Here is a 13,498-nt window from a genome sequence, read left to right as displayed (position 1 = left end):
AGAAATGGCTGATAGAGATGTGATTTTAACTCCCATATTGTGTATGGAAGTTACAAAATCAAGTGGGAATAAATTTGGAACGTTTTGAAAAAAATGGTTGCTGGAAAATGTCTAGGGCCGCGGCACCTGTTTGTCAGGCCGCGACCTAAGTGGCAGAAACACTTTGAGGGCCACGACGCCTGTTTGTCAGGCCGCGGCCCAAGTGGCTGACAGAATCTTTCAACTTTCGGTTTTATCCAATTTTGAACGTCTCCAACAGCCAAATAACTCCCAAATTCTCTATTTTAATTCCATAAAAATCTAATTAATCATTGGTAACAACCATGGGGGTTGGTGGAATTTGAAATTCAAAGGGTGTCTCAAAACTCTATAAATAGGAGCCTAATGCTCATGTTGACGGTGAGAACTCGTCAACGAAGTTAAGTTAGAAAAATCAAAGTATATTGCTTATCAATGAAACAATTCAACAATGTAATCAGAGACTTAGAAACTTAGAAAATAGTTGCAGAAGAAAAAATAGGAAAATAACTTGTATTCCTTTGTTGTCTCAAGCTACAGTGTTTTTTCCAACCCCTTTCAATGTTGAAGTGGGATTCCCTTTATAGTGGGCTCTAATGGCCCCTGATACATTGTGGTCCAGGGGACCAAATTGTACACAAGTACATTGTCAGGAGAGTGGTACCAGGTGTAGTGGTGTTGGCCCTAATACATAGTCAGGGTCCGTGGGGACGTCTCCACTACTTATTTAGTACGAGTGTCAGAGGAGTGGCGCCAGGCGTAGTGGTGCAGGTGGTGGTGGTGTCGACTTTGACATCTGGCCAGAGACATACAGGCCATGTCCCTTCTCCTAGTACTCCCACTACTTGTCTGGCATGAGTATCCGGATTAGACATATGGGGTCTTAAAGGACGTAACCCGTACAAGATCGTACTGGTACGATCATTTTGAATTATACTTGGGATTTTACCCCTAAATGTTGGAGTCTCTATAGGTATTCATAGGAGACACCCACTTGAGGTGTAGGGTGCGAGACACCTGGTGCATGCAGGGGTCGTGGTGCGAGACACCTGAGGCACCTCAAGGCCACCCACGAGACATGGGTGATAGGTGCGTGAGACGCCACTCCTCGCGAGACACTTGCTGGCACGTGAGACAGTCGTGGGTATCCGAGGTGATGTGGCCTCGCAAGACGCCTGGGCGTGTGAGGCGAGGCGCTACCTTGCGAGACCTTGGAGGTGCGGCCTTGGTGGCGCGAGACGCTCCCTCGCGAGGCCCTGCATGCGCGGATCCCAAGTGGTGTCGCGAGGCCCTGTGCATGGGTCCCAGGTGATGTCGAGAGGCGTGTCACGAGGCCCTGCACGCGGGTCCCAGGTGGTGTCACGAGGTGTGTAGTGAGGCCCTGCGCACGGGTCCCAGGTGGTGTCGCGAGGCGTGTCACGAGGCCCTGCGCACAGATTCCAGGTGGTGTCGCAAGGCCCTGCGCGCGGGTCCCAGGTGGTGTCGCGAGGCCCTGCGCATGGGTTCGAGGTGGTGTCGCGAGGCCCTACGCATGCAGATCCCATGTCACGAGGCCATGCTAAGGATCCCACTAGAGTTGAGGCAGTCACAAGATGGGTCTCGCGAGGGGCTGATGCGCGTGACGTGGGGCGCTGCCTGGTGTGGGAGCCATGGCCTCGCTGGGTGCGCCGAGTGGAGGCAGTCATGAGATGGGTCTCGCGAGAGGCTCTTGCATGAGGCATGGCCTCGCTGGGTGCATGGGTCCTAGGCACGCTGAGAATAGCATCCCTTGCGTCCTTGTGAGAAGATGGTGGCCCAAGGGCCTTGTGGCACAAGCATGTATTTAGGCATTTAGGGGACCTTAGCGTGTGCTTTGGACCTCTCACAAGAATGAAATTTTGAGCATCCACACTTGCCCCCCAGTCTAGGAGAGGGCCTTTAGGCGCTCTGGCAGACTTTTCGATATGGTGTCTTGAAAGCACGGGTGGTGTTAGTGGTGATCCTTGTGATTTCTTGTAATTGATCGTGAGCCTATCGTCTTGCTTCGTGGATCCCAATCTAGATGCCAAGCTCCCTTCTTGGCCATTGATCTGTCTTTAGCTTCGATGGTTAAGATGAGCTTGCGAATACTATAAATAAGCCTTCACATCTAGCCTATTATTTACACTTTACCTCTTCAACTTAGTTGTTTTGGGATCCTTGCTCCTTTCAAGAGGTAAGGGGTTCAATCCCCCACAACCTCACTTTTGCTTTTTTTTTTGAGTTCATTTCTTGTATGTCTGTATCCATGCAGGTACTTGAGGATTAAAACACCCTTTTCCTTTGTTTTTGCAGACGCGTACTTTCGACCACTTGCTTCTCTTTGACCGCGACGGTTCTTTCAGCCCTCGACCTCCTTTTGACCACGACATCGCCCAATCTTACTTACTTGAGTTATACTTTCTTTCTCCCTTATTGGGTCTAAATTAGCACCACTCGGGATGGGGTACTTTGGCCTGAGCTCGTCGTGAGTTAACCCAGTTGCATGCCCTCATTCATACCCCGTAGTTGGTCATTTAGAGCGCTTGTGCCTAGAGGTTTTGAGCCCATTCCTTTGTGGTTTGTAGCAATCCCCTCATTTATACGTGAACCCTATTTACTTACGAGATGAGGTCCCATGGCATGTGAAGGATTATCCGGTGTTCCTCTGAGGGTCGAGTTTGTAGACTTATCTTCAGACTCGGAGTCCTCCGAAGACAACCTTCACCAAGACTACGACACCTTGAGGCAGGCCCATATTCGTCATCTTGAGCACATGGCTGAACTTAGACGTAAAATCTGGGTGGTAGAGAGCGAAATAGACTCAGTTTTGAGGGGAGACGAAGTATCTTTCCCCCTTGACCTTAAAGACCATATAACAAACCTTAGGGTGACCCTTTTAGATTTGTAGATGGAGTTGGAGTTTATGGGGGGAAATCTCCCGGCTGAGCCTCCTACCCCGTTTTCCCCTAATGACTATCATGGGGCCATCCCGTCTTCTCCTCAACCCTTGTTCTCGGTCTACCCTTGCTTAGCGCTTTCACACTCGGTGCCTCGGTGGAAGACCCTCGGTCCCTAAGCAACCAGAATCTGGTCCACTGTTGGCATCTACTTTGGTGTCCCATGTGTCTGAGAAAAAACTCCTAGAATTAGTAGAGAAATACTGTGTTAGCCCGGAGTACAAGCTATATGTTCCTTCGAAAAAATGCCGGGTTGACAACCCTACTTAGGGCTTTGTGGCCATGAGTGAGCACATCTTAAAGGCGGGCAGTACAATCCCATTACACACATTTTTTTATCATGGTTCTCAACCATTTTGACATTGCTCCACTCTAGTTGGCACCCAATAGCTGGCTGACTTTGAGCTGCCTCTTTATGGCGTATATGGAGCATAACGGGCGTGCTCCCTCGGCCCAGGAGGTGCATTACATGTACAACCTGATGCCCACCCCTAGATCCAAAGGCTTTTATTTCCTGCAGGAAGCCAATTCTACTGTCTCCTTGATAGAGGGATCTGTGTCCAATCGAGGGACTTGGAAGCAGGACTTCTTCTTTGTGAAAGGTCCCATTTCTGTCCGTGAGCACTTTCGCTCGGCTCCTAGTAAGTATTTCAAGTTTTTTTTTATAATTTTGAACTGACTGTTTTGGAACTTACGTTCATATTGGCATCTGTGTTGATTATGCAGAAAACTTCATCGTTCCTAGCGTTTCTGAGTCAGAGGCGAAGGTGGTGAGCAAACTTATCTATGCTGACCCTGCTGAGAAAATGGTTGTCCGTCTCTTCACTGTGACCAACCTCAATCGTTACAACCTATCTGTGGTTTCAGAGCCTGGGTTGCTGTGGCATATTTCTGAACGGAAGAAAAAGGTTGTTTTGGCTGAACCTCAATTGGATGGGGGTGAGACAGAGTGTGTGCCAGAGGGGGTCTCCCCAGGACATAGGAAACCCCGTCGATCATCTTTGTCTCCCAAAGGGTGCCCTCCTTTAGCCCCTACAGACCATGACATGGCCTCCCACTCCCACGATCAACAGGCCATGCTGAGGGGCTTCGTTTGCCCCTATTCTGAGGACTTCGATGCTTTCCCTCGGGCTTCCCTCAATCCTGGTCCATCGGGGGCTCATTTTTCTGATCTTCTTGCGCCCCCTGTTCCTTCGGTGAGCGGGTCATCTATCCCTACCCAGCCAGTCACTCTTGGCTTGGAGGAGGCACCTTAGGTGGGCTGCATGGCAACCACTTATGGGCAATGGTATGTACAGGTCACCACAGACCTTCCTGAGGCTGATTGGAGAGGTCTTGGGAGTTTCACCATGTCAGAGCTTGGGGAGACTCTTGTGCGCTTTGCCACTAGGGTGAGTTCATGCATCGTACATCGGCCTTACCCCTTTTCTCTCTCGTTTTTTTTTGCTTATCATCGTTATTGTTATTTTTCTTGCACATACTTATATAGTGGCTCAACAATTTGCCGACTCGGCTCAGGACCTATCCGCATCGAAAGCTGAAAGGGACCGTCATACTGTCCAGGTCCAGGGGCTCGAGAGGGAACTTGCTGAAACCAAACTTAAGCTGGAGAAGGCCCTGGCGAAGGCCTCTTCATCATCAAAAAAGAAGAAGAGGGCGACTGCCAAGGCCGTGATGCTACAGGAGAAGGTCACTTGCTTAGAGGACGACCTTGAGGGTGCAAAGACTACCATCGCAACGTTGCAGGGGAGGGTCACTTCCTTAGAGGCGGATAAGGCTAATATTGAGTATAAATCCATAGAGCGCACCCTCTACGGAGTATGGAGGCAAAATCATATCTTTAATTTCTCCACCTTTGGTGAGCACGCCGTTGCCAGGGCGGCTGAGTGGAACGCTTACGACAGGAGGCCTTGAGATTATCATTCTGCGATTTTTGCCGTTCTGTCCATTATGGTTGTATGATCATTTGAGCCTTATTTTGCTTGTAATTTCTCCGAGTCCTGTTACATTATCAAAACTTTTTTTTATATATATATATATATACATATGTGATCATTCATCTTTATTCCTCTATGTTCGAGGTCCTTTTGAGCCCGCACAATGGGGTTCGATAGGTTCTCTTTTTTATTTAACAGGCTTGAGGTCTTTTGGAGCCCATGCGAAGGGGTTCAATAGGTCCCTCTTTGGTGCCTCTTGATTGTACCTATAAGGATATATTGACCCCTTGGGTTCTAGTTATCCTTTTATATATATTTTTGCGCACACTTATTATTTCTTGCGAGAAGCGTCCTTCTCGTCATTATTCATAGTACTATTTTTGCAAGGGTCTCTTTTAGGACCCTTTTTGGCTAGACGACTTGGTGGCCGCTCTAGGCTTATTGGTGGGTGTTTCTCCTGAGGAATTTCCTCTTGTGGAAGTATTTACTCTTATCAGGATGCTTTTCTTGTTGGGCCTTTTGACCTCCTTGATGTTCATAAGGGTAGCTAATCCTTGTGAACTCAAGCGATGCCTTACAAGATATTCTTCTTTATTTATAAGGGGGGGGGGGGGGTCCTTTTTAGGATCCTCTTGATATAAGGGGTTCTTTTAGGGTCCTCCTGATATAAGGGTTCCTTTTAGGATATAGGGGTCTCGTTTGGGACCCCTTTTTTTTTTTCTTTTTTTTTTTCCGATCCCCTATGTACTCTGCCCCCCAAGTGGTTGGTGAGATTTATCTCGGCAGGAACTTTGATCATTCCATTCATGAATTTTGATAATCATTTTGCTTACATAATAAATTTTACTACATATTCACTTAATGTCACAACACATTCATTGAAAACAGGTGAAGTACATGGCTACTTAATGTGACTTGTTCTTGCTAAATATTAAGGAGTTCACATTGAACTTATAACTATTACATTTAACCTGTACGTTAGACAGGTCAATAACAACCTTGCCTCAACATGGAAGTCTTACTGATAATACTTCATTAAATGTTCTGCATTCCATGCTCTAGGTACCATGGTGTCATCCAAGCGTGCGAGCTTGTAGGTGTTCAGGGGCACAACCTGGGCAACTTGGTAGGGCCCTTCCTAGTTTGGCCCTAACACACCGTGCTCGGATCTCGAATGTTGGGTAGGACTTTCCGCAACATGAGGTCTCCTACTCTGAACACCCTCTCTCACACCCTCGAATTATAATATCTCGCGGCTCGTTGCTGACATGTGGCTAGCCTTAGTTGTGCCTTGTCTTTATTAGCTTCCAACAGGTCCAAATTCCCGGCTAATGCTGCGATATTGGCCTGGTCATCATATGCTTGTGTGCGGATGGAGTTAATCTTCATTTCTATTGGAAGGACAGCCTCGCAGCCATAGGCTAAGGCAAAAGGCGTCTCTCCCGTGGTGGAACGAGGTGTGGTCCTATAGGCCCAAAGCACATTGGGAAGTTCCTTGACCCAGGCCCCTTTCAACTTTTCCAACTATGTTTTCAGGTTCCTTTTTAGGATCTTGTTGATGGCCTCCACTTGTCCATTGGCTTGTGGGTGTACTACAGCGGAGAAACTCCTCTTGATTCCTTTTTCTTTGCAATATTCCTCAAATACTCCTCCTTCAAATTGCATCCCATTATCGAAGACTATCTTGTAGGGTACATCAAACCTGCAGACGATAAATTTGTTGATGAAGGTGGTGATTTGCTTAGCTGTTATGTTGACTAGAGGCTCTACTTCCACCCACTTAGTAAAATAATCGACTGCTACCATTGCGTATTTTGCTCCTCCTCTTCCTGTTGGCAATGCTCCAATCAAGTCAATCCCCCACACATCGAAGGTCCATGGACTGGTCATGCTCACCAGCTTATTTGCTGGCTGTCTGGGGTAATTTCCATGCCTCTGGCATTTGTCACACCTCTTCGCAAAATCGCTCGCGTCCTTTTCCATGGTAGGCCAATAATACCCCTAGCGGATGGCCTTTTTTGCCGTGGACTGCCCCCAGCATGATTTCCAAATTCCCCTTCGTGTATCTCTTGTTAAAATTTTAAAGCCTCTCCCTTATTTATGCACCGTAGGAGCGGGTAGAGAAGCCTCTCTTATATAAGACTCCCGTCTACTAGGGTGTATTGGGCAGCTTTGTAAGTCAGCCTACGGGCATCTTTTTTGTCCAAAGGCAAGGTCCCATCATTTAAGTACTTCGCGATGGGTGCAAACCATGACTCCCCTGGGATATTGACCATATGGATCATTTCTTCTGCTATGCTCCGCTTGGAGAGGTATTCGACTGGGATGGACTCAAGTGTGTCTTCGTCTCGAGTAGAGGCAAGTTTTGCGAGTGCATCGGCGTTTATGTTTTTCTCCCTTGGGATCTGTTCTATGGTGCATTTTTTGAGCTGATCCAAATACCCCTTCACCTTGGCGAGATATGCAGCCATTTTTGATCCTTTAGTTTGATATTCACCTTTCACCTGAAACACCACGAGCTGTGAGTCACTAAAGACATGCAAATGGGTTACCTTTAACTCCTTAGCTAGCCGCAGGACAGCCAACAGTGCCTCATACTCTGCTTCATTGTTGGAAGCTTCGAATCTGAATCTTAAGGTGCAATACATCTTGTGCCCTTTTGGTCCCATCATTACTATGCCAGCGCTGAGTCCTCCTTCGTTAGATGCCCCGTCTACGTGGGAACTCTATTCTTCAGGGTGCTCTTCCCCTTCATGCACCGGTTCATTCCCTTCTATTTCTCCCTCCTCATGGGGTCGGTGCGCAAACTCGACTATAAAGTTTGCAAGTACCTACCCATTGATTGAGGTCCTTGGGGTGTAAGTGATGTCAAATTGACTCACTTAAATCTTCCACTTTAACAACCTTCCTGAAGTGTCCTTGGGCTTGTGCAAGACTTGACACAAAGGGGTATTGGTGAACACCTCGATGGCATGAGCATGAAAATAGGGTCTCAGCTTTCTAGAAGCCACTATCAAGGCATATACCAACTTCTCTATTTCTGGGTACCGGGTTTCTGCATTTACCAACCGCTTGCTCACGTAGTACACGGGTTGCTAATACTTCTTTTCTCCTTTGAGTAGGACGGCGCTTATGGAATGTTCTGATACGGCTAAATACAAGTACAACTACTCCCCTTTTTCTAACTTGGCCAAATGGTGTGGTTTTCCAAGGTGTTCCTTCAGCTCGGTGAAGGCCTCTTGACAATCATCATCCCAAGCAAACTTTTTGCTCCCTTTTAGGATGTTGAAGAAAGGGAGGCATTTATTAGTGGACCTGGAGATGAACCTATTAAGGGTGGCTACTCTCCCTGTTAAGCACTGCACTTCCTTCTTGCTTCGTGGTAGGCTCATTTCCAGAAATGCCTTTATTTTGTCAGGATTGACCTCGATCCCTCGAGAATTCACCATAAAACCCAGGAACATCCCTGATGAAACTCTGAAGGTGCACTTGAGCGGGTTTAGCTTCATTTTGAACTTCCGGAGAGTGTTGAATGTCTCACTGAGGTCATTCATGAGTTCTTCTACCTTCTTTGTTTTTACCAGCATATCGTCCACGCACACTTTCATATTCCTTCCTATTTGATTTGCAAACATTATGTTCACCAGCCTTTGATAAGTAGCACCTGCGTTCTTTAAACCAAAAGGCATCACTTTGTAGCAATAATGCCGTTTGTCTATTATGAATGAAGTGTGCTCTTCATCGGTTGGGTTCATGGGTACTTGGTTGTACCCGGAATATGCATCCATGAAGCGAAGTAGCTCGTGCCCCGTCGTGGCGTCTTCTAACTAGTCTATCCTAGGAAGCGGGAAGCTGTCCTTTGGGTAGACTTTATTGAGGTTAGTGAAGTCCACAGAAGTCCTCCACTTTCCGTTGGGCTTTGGGACTAACATGGGATTTGATACCCATATTAGGTAGAATGCCTCTTGGATAAACCCATTTTCCTTGCTTTCGGGTCGATGTTTAAGTGATGGCACATGACTGATGGGTATATTCCTACCATGTCCTCGTGACTCCAAGCGAATGCGTCGAGGTTGGCTTTCAAAAATTCTACCAGCTTCTCCTTCACGATACCTATAAGGTTTCTCCCTCCCTTCAGCTTTCTCAATGGCTCATTCATGACCGTAACTTCTTCCAACTCCTCTATCGGCTCTGCTCTAGGTTCTTCCGTGACTCGCGGGTCCAACTCATGCGGGTTTGCGCCTTCGTGCACAACCATTGCCATAGGCACTGATGGATTTGTGGTCGTGCGGAGGGATGTGTTATAGCTTTTCCTCGCTTCCTTTTGCTCTCCTTTCATGCTTGCTATTCCCCCAGGAGTTGGGAATTTCATGGCTAAGTGGAATACAGAAGTTATCGCCTTCAATTCTCTTTGGGAGGGTGTCCCTAATACTGCATTGAAGGCTGAGACGCAATCTACCACAACAAAGTTTGACATTATTGTGGTTTGTCTGGGTTGTTCTCCCACGGTGAGGGATAACTCAATTGCCCCTACATGCTGTATCGAGTCTCCCGTAAATCCATACAGGGAGGAGCTGCAAGGCTTTAGGTGCCAGATGTTTAGTCCCATTTTCTCCAAATTTGGGTGATATAAGATGTCCACAGATCTTCCATTATCCACCAAGACCCAATGTACCCTCATGTTTGCAAGTTGGACAGTCAACACTAGGGGGTCATTATGGGGGAAATGTACACCTTGGGCGTCTTCTTCGGTGAAGGTTATTGAGTCATTCTCACCCTTAAAACTTTTCGGGGGGCGTTGCTCCAAACTTAAGATGCACGGTGGTGGACTTCGTCTGGCCTCCCTGGCATATTTATCTCGCCCCTTTCTTGATTTGCCCCCGAATCCTGGCCCTTCGAAGATGGTCCTGACCTCTCCTTGTACTTTCGGGACCACCTCTCGTGCCCGTGGCGAGGATGCTCCTTCTTCCAGCCTTTGGCTCTCCTTGCGGACGTATCTGCCCAAATGTCCTTTACATATAAGCCCTTGATTTCTATTTTCAAATGGTTGCATTCTGCAGTGGTGTGGCCGATATCTTTATGATACTGGCAATATTTTCTGGGGTCTCTTTTTGACATGTGTTTTTTCATTGGCGGGGGCCTTCTGAAAGGGACCATGTTCTCATTCGTGACAAAAATATGTTCCATAGCGTGGGTGAGGTCAGGGTAAAAGGTGTAGGGGCCCTGCCTGCGCTCATCCGTGTGCTGGGGCTTCCGAGGCCGATCATCTCTTGTTCCTTCATAGACCCTCTTCTTCTTTGCACCGCTTTGGCTTTCCCGAATTGAGGGTTTTGGTGGGGATTGGCCTTTTCCAGCCTTAAGGCTCTCATGAACATCCTCTATGCGAATCTATTTTTGTGCCCGCTCGTAGAAATCGTACAAATTTGTGACCTCTCTCTTGAGTATGTTATCCCATAACTTGCTTCCCGGGTGCACTCCGAACGTGATGGCCATTTTTAGTTCTCTGCGGGTCAAGCTCCCTACCTTGGTCGTTGCCATATTGAACCTGTGAATGTAGCTCTTTAGACTCTCATTTTCTCCTTGCTCCACGTTAGCGAGGCTGGTGCCCGACATTGTGTAATTAAGCACGACGTGGTGTTGCTGGAGAAACTCATCAAAAAATTGTTGCCAAGATCTGATGGACCCTGGTCTAAGTCTTTTGAACCATTTGTACATAGGTCCTTTCAATGTAACAGCAAAGCAATGGAACCTGGCTCCGCTACTAATCCCCCTTAACTTCATCAGATTGTTAAACGCGTCCAGATGGTACTTGGGATCTATGTTTCCTTCATACGGGGTCATATAAGGCTCCTTGAAGTTGGCAGGGAGCCAGATGCTTGGATTTCCTTAATGAAGGGCGATTCATGGTCAAACTCGTCCTCAATGGCTTGTCCTCCAGATTCGGTGATGATCTTGCTATGGAGACTCCTCATTTCCGTGTCTAGGTCTTGCCTCCTTTTATTCAAGGAGTCTCTCAATGTGGATGGGTTAACCTTTCCTTTTCCTTTGTCCTCACGCGGTGCCATAGGAGGTGTGGTCCTTTTATCCGCCCTTTTCTTATTGAGATCTTCTCGCAAGTCTGGGGGCGTTCTCTTCGACGTGACCTTGACTTCGCTATGTGGGTCGACGTTGTTCCTCTGCTTTCACCTCTGGGGCTGCTCAGGCGGTCTAGGATGTTCGTGCTGCTTCGTCTGGGGGGGATTACTGGTGGAGAGCTGAGTTCTCCCATCGTCCACTGGCACTGTGGTTTCCACCCCCTCTTGTCCTTTCTCTTTTCACCTAGGCAGAGTTATGCTCGATTTTCCTTGTAATATCCATTTAACACCTCTTGCATGTTCTCTAAGGTGGTTTCCAGCCTTTGGTTCTTGCGGTGTAGTTTGCGTATCTCCTCTTCATAAAATTGAGATTTAGAACTCAAGCTCACGGAATGGACCCGGGGATGCTTGTCGATGGGCCCGGATCTTGCCGGTCGGAGTTCGACATCTGTGGTGGCCTTGGAGGCGGGAGCTCATCGGCATCTCTTGCAGGGGCAGATGTTGACCTTGTACGGTTTTCCTCAGGTGGGATGCCCGGGGATGAGGCCTCCCTTTCGTCTTCGTGGACCTCGGGCTCCTTTCGGGCCTCCACATTTTTGGGTGGAGGAGGATTCTTCATGGAGGCCTTCAGCTGGTCTCCATCAAGGTGGACCTCCACCTCTTGTGGCTTTCTCAATCGTTTAGAATGTCTTGGCATTTTTTCTGCCGGAATCAATGGAAGAACAGTGGCTTGACACTTATTCTTCCCACAGACGGCGCCAAACTGTTGACGGTGAGAACTCGTCAACGAAGTTAAGTTAGAAAAATCAAAGTCTATTGCTTATCAATTAAAAACTTCAACAATGTAATCAGAGACTTAGAAGCTTAGAAAATAGTTGCAAAAGAAAAAAAATGGGAAAATAACTTGTATTCCTTTGTTGTCTCAAGCAATAGTGTTTTTTCCAACCCCCTTCAATGTTGAAGTGGGATTCCCTTTATAGTGGGCTCTAATGGCCCCTGATACATTGTGGTCCAAGGGACCAGATTGTACACAAGTACATTGTCAGGAGAGTGGTATCAGGTGTAGTGGTGTTGGCCCCAGTACATAGTCAGGGTTCGTGGGGACGTGTCCACTACTTATTTAGTACGAGTATCAGAGGAGTGGCGCTAGGCGTAGTGGTGCAGGTGGTGGTGGTATCGACTTTGACATTTGGCCAGAGACATATAGGCCATGTCCCTTCTCCTAGTACTCCCACTACTTGTCTGGCATGAGTATCCGGATCAAACATACGGGGTCTTAAAGGTCGTTCCCCGTACAAGATCGTACTGGTACAATCCTTTTGAATTATACTTGGGCATTTACATCTAAATGTTGGAGTCTCTATAGGTCTTCATAGGACACACCCACTTGAGGTGCAGGGTGCGAGATACCTGGTGCATGCAGGGGTCGTGGGGCGAAATGGAGCTCTTGGGCCCTTGGTGCGAAACGCCTGAGGCACCTCAAGGCCACCCACGAGACGTGGGTGATAGGTGCGTGAGACGTCGCTCCTGGCGAGACACTTGCTGGCATGGGAGGCGGTGGTGTCCGAGGCGACATGGCCTTGCAAGACGCCTGGGCATGCAAGGCGAGGCACTCCCTCGCAAGACCTTGGAGGTGCGGCCCTGGTGGCGCGAGACGCTCCCTCGCGAGGCCCTGTGCGGCTCCCAGGTGGTGCCGCGAGGCCCTGCATGTAGGTCTCAAGTGGTGCCTCGAGGCCCTGCGCGCGGGTCCCAGGCGGTGTTGCGAGGAGTGTCGCGAGGCCCTACGCGCGGTCCCAGTTTATGTCAAGAGGAGTGTCTGGAGGCCCTACGCGCGGGTCCCAGGTGGTGACGCGAGGCCCTGCGCATGAATCCTAGGTGGTGTCACGAGGCCCTGCACGCGCGAATCCCATGTCGCGAGGACATGCTAAGGATCCCACTCGAGTGGAGGTAGTCGCAAGATAGGTCTCGCGAGGGGCTGATGCGCGTGATGCGGGGCGCTGCCTAGTGTGCAAGACATGGCCTTGCTGGGTACGTCGAGTGGAGGAACTCGCGAGATGGGTCTCGCGAGAGGCTCTTGCATGAGGCGTGGCCTCGCTGGGTGCATGGGTGCTAGGCAGACCGAGAATAGCATCACTTGCCTCCTTGCGAGAAGATGGTGGCCCAAGGGCCTTGTGGCACAAGAATGTATTTAGGCGTTTAGGGGACCTTAGCGTGTGCTTTGGACCTTTCACAAGTACGAAATTTTGAGCATCCACAACTCACTTGTAAGAAACAACATTTCTATCCATTAGAGCACTTGGCTAGAAGCACCTTGAGGCTTGATTATTCGAGAAAGCATTCCCAATATCTGAGAGAGATCCTTTAGTGCTTGAGTTAGGGGGAAATAAGCTTTTGGACAAAGGTTTTAAACCTTGTTCAAGTTGGTGATCCTCAACACTCTTCACATAGGTTATGTAAGTGAGAGTTTCCTTTTGATTTTTTCGTACATCTTCATATTGCTTTTCTTCTTATT

This window comes from Humulus lupulus, chromosome 1 (assembly GCF_963169125.1).
Source record: "Humulus lupulus chromosome 1, drHumLupu1.1, whole genome shotgun sequence".
Lineage (NCBI taxonomy): Eukaryota > Viridiplantae > Streptophyta > Magnoliopsida > Rosales > Cannabaceae > Humulus > Humulus lupulus.
This window is presented reverse-complemented; position numbering follows the sequence as displayed.